The following is a 14,279-nucleotide window of genomic DNA, read 5'->3' as shown; positions in this document are numbered from 1 at the left end:
CTTTTTTGTAGCAGAAAATGAAATCCTTTTAACCATGATACTGTTTGGTTTGCTCGCTCTGATCCATGGTCAGCTTGTGTTTCGACAAAGCCTCGTCCGCCAAGAGAATTAAGGAGTGGACATCCAAAAATGTCCCTTTGCTGTCATTGGCACAGTTTCTGCCTCCGTGTGATTTCCTGAGTGCCGAGTCTTAAATTTCTCAGCCCTCACGATCACAGAAATACAAACAACCAAAACCAAATCTAGCAATACAAAAGAATCCATTGAATTTACAGTCTGGTAATTGGCATCCAGGGTGCACAATCAAACATAGCAAATTAACAGTTTAAGCTGTAAATCAGGTGTGTAATTGCTAGAACTGTTCATTTTTTAACAATCAAACACCACTCAAAGGAAACCATTCTTAAAACCACAGATCCCTGCACCAAATATCGCGTCCAAATACCTAGTTTAAATTCATCCCTAACAGTTGCAAATTACTATCATGTTATCAGTAGAGAAAAATAAAATTAGATACAGATTAACAGAGTTGGAAGGGACCTTGTAGGTCATCTAGTCCAACCCCCACCCCACCCAGCAGACCCTACACCATTTTTGACAGATGACAATCCAGTCTCTTCTTGAAAGCTTCCAGTGATGAAGCTCCCACAACTTCTGAAGTCTTACACTTAGACAAGAAAAAACAAGCCAAGGTGGTGCAGTGGTTAGAGTGCAGTACTGCAGGCCACTTCAGCTGATTGCTAACTGCAGTTCAGCGGTTCAAATCTCACCGGCTCAAGGTTGACTCAGCCTTCCATCCTTCCGAGGTGGGTGAAATGAGGACCCAGACTGTGGGGGCAATATGCTGACTCTGTAAACCGCTTAGAGAGGGCTGAAAGCCCTATGAAGCGGTATATAAGTTGAATTGCTATTGCTAAAAGTACACATATAGACTGGGTGAAACAAGGCTTAATAGCAGTGACTGTGAAAGGGATCTTGGAGTCTTAGAGGACAACTAGCTAAATATGAGCCTGCAGCAGCAGCCAAAAAAGCCAATGCAATCCTAAGTTGCATTAACAAAGGGATACAATCAAGATCAAGTGAGGTACTAACACCACTCTATAAAGCCTTAGTAAGACCACATAGAGCAGTGCATCCAGTTTTGGTCACCACATGGACGCCCCAAGGACGTGTCAGAGTTTGCAGCAGCAATCACATTCAGAAAGCACACACAAGTAACTGATTCAGCAGGATTCAATAACGACTCTTTATATATAATATAACACACTAAGTAAATATATAATTTCAAAATCAGGTTTTCCAATGTGGTAGTTCAGCAGAGTTTCACTTTCAGCATTAGTTTCAGATGTCAGCACAGCATGCAGCTTTAGTACACAACAAGCCATGACCTGGCTCCTTGCTGTCTCCTTCCTTGTTGCTCACACAGCAAATACTGTTTGTTTCCAAACAGCCCTCAACTCTCTCACACACTGACCAGGATGCTAGCCAGATGAATACCATGGATGCTGGTAGGCAGAGGCAGAATTTCTTTTTCCTTTTTTTCCTCCTCCAAAACTAAGGTGCGTCTTATACTCCGGAGCGCCTTATACTCCGAAAAATACAGTATGTCTAAGTCCTATTTCTATTGTTAAAACATCCCTTAACCAAAAAAATGAAAGAATACTGTAAGGAACCAACCGAAGGAAATATTTGTGGGGCACAAAAGTATTCCTGCTTATACATGCAGATAGTTTTGAATTTACAACCATTTGTTTAGTGATTGTTCAGCATTAGAATGGCACTGAACAAAACTGATTTACGGCTGTATCGTACATATGGAAAACAGCCATAAGCATCCCCATGGTCACATGATCAAAATTCAGACGTTTGGCAACTGACTCATATTTATGACAGTGGCCATGTCCAGGGGTCATGTGATCCCCTTTTGTGCCCTTTGGATGAGCAAAGTCGCTGGGGAACCCAAATTCACTTTACAACCATGTGACTCACTTAACAGCTGCAGTGATTCGCTAAACAACTGTGGCAAGAAATGTCATAACATGGGGAAAAGCTCACTTAGTGACTATCCCACTCAGCAACAGAAATTTTCAGCTGTATTGTGGTCAAAGGTTGAGGGTTACCCGTATGATGCCAGAGGCTGGTCACCGATTCATAGCAGATTGTCATTGTGTGATTAAGAGTTTTGGGAGAAAACAAAAGCAGCAGATTAGCACCAAGAGAAATAGTCAAAGGAAACTTCCCCTATTCTTGATCTAGCTAAAGTTTTTGCTGGCAACTCCTTGCAGGAGAAACCAGCATACATTAAGCAGAATTTTAAAGAAATGGAAACTGAGAAGGCAAAAGGAACTGAATCAAGATCATGTAAAGTGGTAATACCACTTTATAATGCCTTGGTAAGGCCACACTTGGAAATATTACATCCAGTTTTGGTCACCACAATGTAGAAAAGATGTAGAGTCCCTAGAAAGAGTGCAGAGAAGAGCAATAAAGATGATTAGGGGACTGGAGGCTAAAACATATGAAGAACGGTTGCAGGAACTAGGTATGTCTAGTTTAGTGAAAAGATAGACTAAGGGAGACATGATAGCAGTCTTCCAATAGCTCATGGGCTTCCCTAAAGAAGAGGGAATCAGTCAAGCTATTCTCCAAAGAACCTGAGGGTAGGACAAGAAGCAATGGGTGGAAACTAATCAAGGAGAGAAGCAACTTAGAACTAAGGAGAAATTTCCTGACAGTTAGAACAATTAATCAGTGGAACAATTTGCCTCCAGAAATTGTGAGTGCTCCAACACTGGAAGTTTTTAAGAAGAGGTTGGATAACCATTTGTCTGAAGTGGTGTAGGGTTTCCTGACTAAGCAGGGGGTTGGACTAGAAGACCTCCAAGGTCCCTTCCAACTCTGTTATTCTATTCTATTCTAAAACCAGGAAACCCTGGAAAGGAGATGAGTGTTGCAAACAATTTGGTGGTAGCAGATAATAACTGAGAAACCTGGAAAAGATCAATACTAACCTCTTACAACAGAAATGAAAAAAGCGAAAGTAATGTTTTTCCATCAGTTGTGTCTGACTTGAAGGCAAGGTGCTCACTTCCATTTCTTGGCCAAGGGAACCAGCATTGTCTGAAGACACTTCTGTGGTCAAGTGGTCAGCATTATTAAATGCCAAAGGCGTATGGAACACTGTTACCTTCCCATCAAAATGGTACCTATGCATCTATTCGTGTTTGCATGCTTTGGAACTGCAGTGGCTGGCAGGAACTGGAGCAAGGAACAGGAACTCACTCCATCGTGCAGTGCTCAGGTCTTAAACCTGGGCTGTCAGCTGGAGAGCTGACAAGCTCAGGGTATTTAACCACTGACCCACCCCAGCAACCAAAATGAAAGAGAAGGAAATAGTTTAAAAACTTAAAGGTAAAGGTTCCCCTAGCACATATGTGCTAGTCGTTCCCAACTCTAGGGGGTAGTGCTCATCTCCGTTTCTAAGCCGAAGAGCCAGTGCTGTCCAAAGATCTCTCTGTGTCATGTTGTCAGCATGACTAAATGCCGAAGGCGCATGGAACGCTGTTACCCTCCCACCAAAGGTGGTTCCTATTTTTCTACTTGCATTTTTATGTGCTTTTGAACTGCTAGGTTGGCAGAAGCTGGGACAAGTAACGGGAGCTCACTCCTTTACATGGTGCTAGGGATTCGAACCACCAAACTGTCGAACTTTCTAATCAACAAGCTCAGCATCTTAGCCATTGAACCCCTTAAAAGCTTAGGATACACCTAAAGGTGCTTTTTCAAGGGGCAACTGGATTTTCCGGTGGGGGGGGGGGTTGTTCTTTGAAGACATTTCCTTTCTCATCCAAGAAGCTTCTTCAGCTCTGACTGGATATTGGGGAAATGGAAGGATTTTTATTCCTTTCAGACAGCTGATCATTTGCATCTTTTTAATGGGTTGCTATGGTCATCTGGAAGGTTATCTGTGTCCTGAGAGTCACCTGAATGGTGCAAATGAGTGTGGAGCCTTCTTGAAACTGTTGAAAGATCTGTGTTGTAGATTGGAGATAGATCCCCCCCTGTTGAGAGAGGGCTGTTCAATTTTGACACAGATGGCCTCTTTGACACCTCTTTCAAACCAGCGGTTTTCTCTGTCCAAAAGGTGGATTTTGCTGTCTTCAAAAGAGTGGGCTGTGTCTTTTAAATGCAGATGGACTGCTGACTCTAGTGCTGATGTTTTTTTGTATTGTATTTGTATTGTATTGTATTGTATTGAGTTTATTTATATGCCGCCCTTTTCCCTGGGGGGACTCAGGGCGGCTCACAACTTAAAAGGGAAGGGGGGGAAAGACAAACTTTTAACATATAAGACAATACATAATTAAAAAACACAACATTCATACCATTCGGGTGGGTTACAATCTTAGTCCCAGGCCTGATGGGATAGCCAGGTTCTAAGGGCTGTGCGGAAGGTCTGGAGGGTGGTGAGGGTCCGAATCTCCACGGGGAGATTGTTAGATAAGGTCGGAGCTGCTACCGAGAAGGCTCTCTTCCGCGTGGTTGCCAGTCGGCACTGACCGGCAGATGGAACTCGGAGGAGGCCTAATCGGTGAGATCTAATAGGTCGCGTGGAGGTAATTGGCAGTAGGTGGTCTCTCCTTTTGTTCTCCTATGTTGTGCCATGCCCTTGTCAAGTGGTTGTTTTGTTTCCCTAATGTACAGTTCTGCAAATGGCTCGCTGCATTGTACTGTTGCAGCAGATTGAGGTTTGTAATCTACTTACAAAAGACCAGGACTTGATACCACGAAGGTGAGAGAAACAGGTTTATTTGATGCATTGAGTTCAGCGTGTTCACAGACCAAAATCTGAACTGCCTGGGCTCTGCCCAGGATGCTACTTTTATGCCGTGTTCCACACTGTGCATTCTCAAGGCGTTTCCATACACGAGACAAACATGACATTTCAAAAAGGAGAAGTTCACTTCGGAATGTTACAGCGAAGTATATAGGAAAAATACAAGAAAGAGAAGTTCCTATAATGTCTTAAGCTGTCAGCAGTTTTTACCTCTGTTCTATCTCTCACCCACGCCTGGCTTCCTGTGCCCCTCCTTTACAGGGTCTTGCCACACTGTTCAGCCCTATTTTTAATACTTATGAGGAAGTTGGAGAGAAAGTTCACTCCAGCTAAAAGTCAACTTTGGAACTCCAGGGCACTAGAATGAAAAGCCAAGATAATATGAATTTATAAGGTCCATTCTATTAAGACCACCTAACCTGGCCAGCCACTGGTGGGTTTACCTGTGCACCCCCTCCTGCATCAGTACTACATGGACCATGCTCGTTTCCAAAGAAAAACCAGAAAGTCCAGTGGCCTCTTGCAAAAAGCAACTTTGGGACAACCATGACCTGGATGATTGAAATCTCCATAGACATTTAGGAGACACCTAAGATGGTTCTTACCTTCTTCAGATGCTGGTCTTCGTTATTATAAGCATTAATTGCACCTGCAATAAACTTTACTGCCCTGTCACATCGTTTAGCATGGAAGCTCCAGAGTGGAGGATTTATTGTCCTGGTTTGGATGAAAGTCTGCCAGTGACAGGATTTATTTATTTAAAATTTATATCCTGCCACTCCTGTTTTGTGACTTAGTGCAGTTTACAAATATCCAGACGTAATAAAATCCAACTGTCAGCCTATTAAAGTCGAGCTAAGTACTCTACAGGGCTTTGATATTAAGAAACCCTCTTCTTTACATATCCACAGGGAAGGGTGGCTTGCAAGATGTCTAGAGGGGGAAAATTCATCCTATTTAGTCCATCCATGTGTACAGGTACTCCTTGACTTATAAGAGTTCATTTAATGACCATTTGAAGTTACAAAGGCACTGAAAAAAATGTGGTGTGATGACCCGGGGCACAGCACAGAATTCAAACTGCCCTTTTATTGCTCCAAAGTGCCCCTCCCACATTTCTGACAAGTCCCAGAGCAAAGTGATCACACAGACACACATACACACCCACCTCAAGCAGTCTCTGGCTGCAAACAGTCCAGCCCAATACTGTGAGCTTTGTGAGCTGCAAAGCAAGAAATCCAGCAGGGCAGGTCGAGGAGTCCAGGAAGCAAAGGAGCAAGACAAGTAATCCAGAACTCCAGAAAGAATTCAAGGAATCCAGGAAAGTTCAAACGTCGACACTCAACATTCCAATTTGTTCCCGACAAATGCCCCTCCCCACAACATCTCCTTAAGTCTCACTCCCCGGGTGTGCCTTGTGAAGAGGGGTGTGGCGCTCTCCTCCCCTATAGTCTGGGCAGTCTGCGCTGTTCTCACCTTCTCTCCACTCTCCGTGCTCGAGGATCAGGAGGGGGTGGTCCCTGCTCATTGCCTAAGCTATGTCTCTCATATTCGCTGCTTAGCCTCTCTTGGTCATCCTGCCCCATTTCCTCCCTGCCTACAAGCTGTCCCAATCCTGAAAAGGTCTGCTCTTCCTCTGAAGCCAACAAAGCCATCCTCTCAATCTCCACGGATCCAGTTCTGTGTTATGTCCTTGACTTGCAATTGGTCTTAGGTCCTCGACTTATGACCGGCTGCAAGTCCTCGATGTACGAATGACAGCCCAGCAACCAAAGGCTCGCGCCTATTGGCTAAGGTACGCTGGGCTGGAAGCAGGCTTTTTGCTGTACTGCTATTGGCTGCCCTGCTTGACAGCTCTGTATAAATAGCTGTCAAGCAGGGCAAGGTTCTGAACTTGTATATAGTTGCTCTCACTAGCGTTTCTGTTAATAAACAGCTGTTCTAGTTACTTCAGCCGTCTGACGCCTCATCTGTCAGCCCAGTCCTCTTCATTCTGGCTTATCTTCCTCTGCAGATTCAGGCTCCAGGGGCATGACAAGTGATTTATGACTATTTTTCACACTTATGACTGTTGCAACATTTCCATAGTCATGTGATCAAAATTCAGAAGCTTGGCAACTGACTTGTACTTATGACAGTTGCAGTGTCCCTGCGTCCTGTGATCCCCTTTTGCGACTTTCCAACAAACAAAGCCAGATTCACTTTAACGACCATGTTACTAGCAACTGCAGTGATTGACTTAACATCTGTGGCAAGAAAGGTCGTAAAATGGGGCAAAATTCACTAAGCAGCTGTCTCACTTAGCGACAGAAATGTTGGGCTCCCTTGAGGTTGTAAGTCGAAGACTGCCTGTAGAATCATAAAAGATGTCCGTCCCACCACACATCTGGGGAGGAAGGTAGAAATGATAGGGCAGTGATGGCAAACCATTTCAGCACAGAGTGCCAAAAAAGGGAGTGTGTGTGCATGCGCTCCTCTGAGCTGCAACCTGGAAGGAAGGGGACATGTGCAGGCCAGAAAATGAACTTCTGGTTTGCAGCTCACACATGCACACCAGACAGCTAGTCTTCCAGTTACTGGTGCACATGGCCAGTGTGCATGCTCGCACCAGAAAACAAAAGACCAGTTCTTTCCGTTTCCGGCACTGCCACATGCATGAAGGCCAGCTGATCGTCACATGCGCATGCATGCCAGAAACCCGAAAGAGGAACAGGCGGCACTGCACATACCAGATGACATGGCTCCGTGTGCCACTTCAGGCATGTGCGCCATAGGTTCCCCATCATGGTGATAGGAAAAGAATTGGTTGCAAGTATTCATTGACAAGGCAAAGTCAAATTTGAACCTCAAGGGCTCCATGGGTTTCACAGAAAGCTTTCCCTCCGTGGAGCAAAAGTTGCACAATCTTTCCCTGCTATAAACATAAAGCCAGTCCTCAAACCTCGATTAGGTTAGTGTTGATCCCAGATCCTAAAGCTCTGTCTGGATCTCCCTAGTAGCCTGGGATTTTAGCAATAGCAATAGCAGTAGACTTATATACCGCTTCATAGGCCTTTCAGGCCGCTCTAAGCGGTTTACAGAGAGTCAGCATATTGCCCCCAACAATCTGGGTCCTCATTTTACCCACCTCGGAAGGATGGAAGGCTGAGTCAACCCTGAGCCGGTGAGATTTGAACCGCTGACCTGCTGATCTAGCAGTAGCCTGCAGTGCTGCATTTAACCACTGTGCCACCTTGGCTCTTGGAGAGAAGAGTCAAAGCCTCAGGTTCCTTGTGTCCAAACAGCCAATTATACACAGGAGCTGCAAAGGGATTTATGCAGACAAGTGGTAATTGATGAACCGATTAGAATTGACGTCACTTCTACACAGCAGGCAGGGATGAGATAAGGTGGCCAAGGCAAGTTGACTCGCTGATCGCAAATATTTCCCTAGGAACTTAGCAAAACTTATTCTTCTACTTATGTTAGAAGATCTCAAGCAAACCAACCAATCTTCTTTCCTTCCAACCTTCTTTCTTTCTGTCCTTCCCTTCCTTCCCCTTATCCACTCAATTCCTTCTTCTCTTCTTTCCTTCCTTCCATCCTCTCATCCACTCAACTCCTTCCTTCTTTCCTTCCTTCTTTGCTTCCTTCCTTTCTTCTTTCCTTCTTCCCTTTCCTCCTCTTACCCACTCAATTTCTTCCTTCCAGTGGTGGGTTTCAATTTATTTTACTACTGGTTTGCTCATGTGTGCCCACATGCTCATGTGATGCTTCTGCACATGCGCAGAAGTGTCCTGGCAGGTGGGCAGAGCCTCCCACCACTGCCACTACTGGTTTGCCCAATCTGGGGTGAGCTGGCAGAAACCCACCTCTGTTTCCTTCCTTCCTCTCATCCCCTCTACGCCTGCCTGCCTGCCTGCCTTTTTACCTTATTTCTTCTTTCTTTCTTTCTTTCTTTCTTTCTTTCTTTCTTTCTTTCTTTCCTTCTTTCTTTCTTTCCTTCCTCTTATCTACTCAACTCCTTCCTTCCTTTTTACATTCTTTTTCTTTCTTTCTTTCTTTCCTACCTTCTTTCCTTCTTCCCTTCCTTCTTTCCTTCCTTCCTTCCTCCTTCCCTCCCTCTTATCCATCCAACTCATTCCTTCCTTCCTCTTATCCACCCAATTCTTTCCTTCCTTCCTTCGCTTGGTCTTTAAACTGAAAAAGAAATCATTGTTCTTCTTTGCAATGTTTCCTGCAAGCTATTGTAGCTAAAAAAAAAGATTTTTAAGAAGATAACGAAGTAAGGGAAGGGTATTCTGGTTATGATTTCTGAAAGTGTCTTGCGCTTGTTATTTTTCAGGTGGACTTATCAGAAACGTTATCTCTATTGTGCCAGCTAGTCAAAAAAATAAATAAAACTCTTTGCTGGTTTTGAAAATTGGAATTTGCAGTTTTAACTCAAAACCAAGATTCCTGCGAGCTTTATCCTAGAGGTGAACACGGGGATGGAAAATAAATTCCGTAGTGAATGAAAGCTTTGTTCAAATTACAACAGCTTTACACTTCAGCATGGAAGGAAAATGCGGTGGTAACAGTTGTTCTCCCGAAATAGGAAACTCTTGAAACGGCCTTTCCGTGATGACTGTGGCATGTTTTGTTGTTGTTTTTAACAGATGATAAATTGGGTTGTTGTGGCTATTACAAATGTCAATATATGGAAGAGCTTCCCACACAGTCTGTGGAGAGCTACCTTCCTATCCTCCAATTGCAGTTCTGACCAGCGGCTGGTCCTGTCCACCCGCCCTGGTGCTATCCTGTCCTATATAGTTACTGTGTTTTTATGCCGCGCGCATGCGCAGATGGCGCACTCATATTTTTTGTTCTGGGCAAATTGTTACATTATATGACCCCCACCTTTGGCTACCACAAAGAAAAGGGGGTCAACTTATTCTCCAAAGTACTAGAAGGCAAGACAAAAAACAATGGGTGGAAACTAATCAAGGAGAGAAGCAACCTAGAACTAAGGAGAAACTTCCTAATGGTGAGAACAATTAACCAGTGGAACGGCTTGCCACTAGAAGTTGTGGGTGCTCCATCATTGGAATGTTTTCAATAAAAGGCTGGACAGTCACTTGTCTGAAATGATACAGGGTCTCTTGCTTGAGCAGAGGGAGTTGGACTAGAAGACTTCCAAGGTCCCTTCCAACTGTTATTCTATATTCTAATTACTGATAGGACTGGCTTCTTAGGCACTCAATTTAGGTAAAGCAATTTGTAATTTGGCAAGAGGCAAAGATCGTTTCATATGCTTCCAAACATTGTCCGTGTCTCCAATATTTATAGCAGCCATATGGAAAACAGTATTCAGCATGTCTAAACAAAACGCTCTTTCCATGGCATTTTTCTTGCATACGTTGACCTTGCCTTGTTCTGAATGAATATTTGCAACACTTAAAACTGATCAGTAATACTTACACATATTTCAGCACATGCTTCAACTTTTTTTAGAATAGAATAGAATTCTTTATTGGCCAAGTGAGATTGGACACACAAGGAATTTGTCTTCGTGCCCTTGTGAGCTCTAGGCTGGAGTACTGCAATGTGCTCTACATGGGGCTGCCCTTGAAGAGTATTCGGCGACTTCAGCTAGTCCAGAATGCGGCCGCGCGAGCAATCGTGGGTGCACCTCGTTTCACCCACATAACACCTATCCTCCGCGAGCTGCACTGGCTACCTGTTGATCTCCGGGTACGCTTCAAGGTGCTACTTGTCACCTACAAAGCCCCTCATGGTAGTGGATCTGGGTGCTTGAGAGACCGCCTACTGCCAATTACCTCCACTCGACCAATTAGATCCCATAGATTAGGCCTCCTCCGAGTTCCATCTGCCGGTCAATGTCGACTGGCAACCACGCGGAGGAGAGCCTTCTCGGTGGGAGCTCCAACCCTATGGAACTATCTCCCCGTGGAGATTCGTACCCTCACCACCCTCCAGACCTTCCGCACAGCCCTTAAAACCTGGCTGTCCCGTCAGGCCTGGGGTTAAAGACCGTAACCCACCCGAATTGTATGAATCTTGTGCTTTTAATGATGTACTGTCTTATGTGTTAATCTGTTTGTTCTCCCTTCCTTCCGAATTGTAAGCCACCCTGAGTCCCCCCAGGGAAAAGGGCGGCATATAAATAAACTATTCATACTCATACTCATACTTTGGTGAATATGCTCTCAGTGTACATAAAAAGACAAGGTGCATTCACCACAAATCGTAAGGTACAACACTTAATGATAGTGATAGCGTACAAATAAGCAATCAGAAAGCAATCAATATCAATATAATTGTAAGGATACAAGCAACAAAGTTACAGTCCTGCAATCATAAGTGGGAGGAGATGGGAACGATGAGAGGACTAATAGTACTTGTAATACAGACTTAGTGAATAGTTTGACAGTGGTGAGGGAATTACTTGTTTAGCAGAGTGATGGCGTTCGGGGAAAAAACTGTCCTTGTGTCTAGTTGTTCTGGTCTGCAGTGCTTTATAGTGTCATTTTGAGGGTAAGAGTTGAAACAATTTATGTCCAGGATGTGAGGAGTCTGTAGATATCTTCACAGCCCTCTTTTTGTGCAGTATACAGGTCCTCAATAGAAGGCAGGTTGGTAGCAATTGTTTTTTCTGCGGTTCTAATTATCCTCTGAAGTCTGTGTCTGTCTTTTTGGGTTGCAGAACCAAACCAGACAGTTATAGAGTTGCAGATCAGGAGTGGGTTGCTACCAGCATTACCACCAGTTCAGTTTGCAAAACATTTTGCGTGCACGCTTCACTCACATGCACGCTAAACGCACACTCCATGCGCATGCACATTTACACCTAAAAAGGTTTGCGAATGCGCAGAACATAAGAAAAGGGGGGGAATTATATTTCTGCAATGGGGGTTGTCCTGTGCATGTTCAGAAGCAAAAATAAAGATGGCGCCGCCGACAATAGAACCAGTTTGTGTGTTGTGGCGGCTGAGTTACTACCTACTCAGCCGAACTGGTCAGAACCAGTAGGAACCCACCTCTGATGCAGATGACAGACTCAGTAATTCCTCTGTAACTTCATTGGGAGAGGTGGTCGACCAGATGGAGAGCTGCCTGCCAAGGAGAATGGGCTGCTGACTGGCAGTGGTGCTGATGGGCAGCCAATCTCCCCATGAGGAACATCTTCCTCCGTCCAAAGGCATGGAGAGTGGAGCGCAGGCAAGCCCAGGGAAGGGCTGTGAGGCTCTCAGGAGGAGAGAACAATTAACCAGAGGAAATGCTTACCTCCAAAAGTTGTGGATGCTCCCTCAGTGGAGGCTTTTAAGAAGAGACTGGACAGCCATTTTGTTCTGACCCGGCCATTGCAGAAGCAAGAAACAGACTCCCCCGCTAAGACAAAAACCCTCTTTATTTACACCTTGGGAATTAACTGCATTCACCAACAGAAAATCCAGGCAAGAGTCCTGGGAGGAATTAATTGAAGTAATAGTTCTTATCAGCTTGTTATGATAAATGCAAGGCTGTGAGCTCCCAGCTGGGAGGCTGCAAATTAAGTCAGTTCAAACAGAGAACTAAACAAACTTCAGTTCTGGCAAGGCAGTCTTTGTCACATAAAACACACAAGAAGCCAACTTTCCAGAAAGGCCAACAGTTGTCTGCGACAACCAAACCACTTCCCTTTCCTCTTATTTATTCCCCAGCCAGGGAGGGGCCATTCAGTGTCCACGTTTGTTTTGCTTCCTGAGCCAACCCGTTGTCCTCCGTTGTTCACCTCTCCTATCTGCCCTGCACATATGCGCATCTGGAACAGGCCCCAGCTGCTCTTCCTCCTCACTCATCTCTGACTCCAAAGGCCTCTCTGGCTGGGAAATGTCAGACAGCCCTGGCTCTATCTCTGTGTCCAATGCTGAGCATCCATCAGAGCCTTCCCCAGGCCCCAGAACAGGCCCAAGTTCTTCCCCAACCACCTCATCATCTGAGTCTGCTGGCAGCTGGTGGGCCACAACACATTTGTCTGGAATGGGGGCTAGACTAGAAGACCTCCAAGGTCCCTTCCAACTCCGTTATTCTGTTAATACTCCAAGATTTCATTTTTCCACTGGTGGACCCAACTTACTGGAATTCTCTGAAACTCAAATATTTTATCAGTGGCTAGGAACAGTCTATTATTTCTCTAGCTGTTGGAAGATTTCCCATCAGGCTTTGGGATTTGAATATTTCCTGTCCTTGTTCCATACTTCCAATATGTGTTCTCTGTTTGTGCTAGCCTGTTTTCTGTTTTATATCACTTGACACTTAGTATACGTAAACCAATAGATGAGAGTAATAAGAGAATGATAGAAAAATACACACAAACACACACACACACACACACACGTGAATCCCACGTGTGTGTGTGTGTGTGTGTGTGTGTGTGTGTGTGTGTGTGTGTGTGCAGTGAGCCTCACACCATCTGAAACCGAAGTGCCCTGTCAGCTGGTCCCTCTTTCCTTCCTCCTCTAATTTGCTTGGGGTGAAGTCTGAAATTCAGTACAAAAAAAACCCCAACACATTATATGTGCAATTTTCACTGGAATAATTTCCGTGTAGAGATCACTTTCTTTACTGATGTTAGCTCGGCAGCCAACGCTCATTATCCTAGGTTGCACGTTGCAAAGCTTCATCATTAAGCCATAGAGCGAAATGAACACACCAAAAGATGATTGATGAAGAGATGCTAAGATGCTGAGATGCTGACTAGATTGGACAGGTAAATAATACAATAATACAATTTAACCTCTAAGGGAAATCCATTTTTTTTCTCCCAGTTTGCTGGTTGCAAAGCAATCGAGCTGCAGAATTTCTCTTGGTAATAGGAAGGGAGATAAATTTATGCAGTGACTGCTCCCAGTATGACACAAGCAACAATGTGGAAACTGTTCCAAAATTAGGGACGGCATTCACATTACCATCGCTCGATTCTCTCTTCTAAATTTGGAACTTAAAAAAAAAACATCCTGCCCTAATAATATTCGTAATAGTACACAGGCTGCCTTTTACATGAATTTAAGACATTGTCAGGGGTCAAACAGGCTTGGACACCCCCACTCTTTAAAAAAGAGGTTGCTTGCAAAAGAGGCAGGTCATTGTCCGGGTTCCAAGCAAGATACCCATAGCAAACAAGACTCTGAGGCAGGTAGATTCCTCAAAGAATATGTTTATTGGATATGTCATATTGGCAGAGGCTGGTGAAAACCAACTCTGAATATTCCCCCGGTTTTCACCTAATCCAAAGTAAATGTTTGTCACTTTCCCAAAACAACTAGTTACATGGCCCAATCAGGATACAGTCCAGTTGCTAGGTGACATCAGTCCCCTCCTTCCGAACACCTGCAGAAATGTCCTTGGTTCCCAAGAGAAAGTGTTTTGTTTTGACTATAGCACCCCAACTATCTATTCCCCCTTCCTATCCCATGGCTCC

The sequence above is a fragment of the Thamnophis elegans genome, chromosome 15 (genome assembly GCF_009769535.1).
Source record: "Thamnophis elegans isolate rThaEle1 chromosome 15, rThaEle1.pri, whole genome shotgun sequence".
Classification (NCBI taxonomy): Eukaryota; Metazoa; Chordata; class Lepidosauria; order Squamata; family Colubridae; genus Thamnophis; species Thamnophis elegans.
This window is presented reverse-complemented; position numbering follows the sequence as displayed.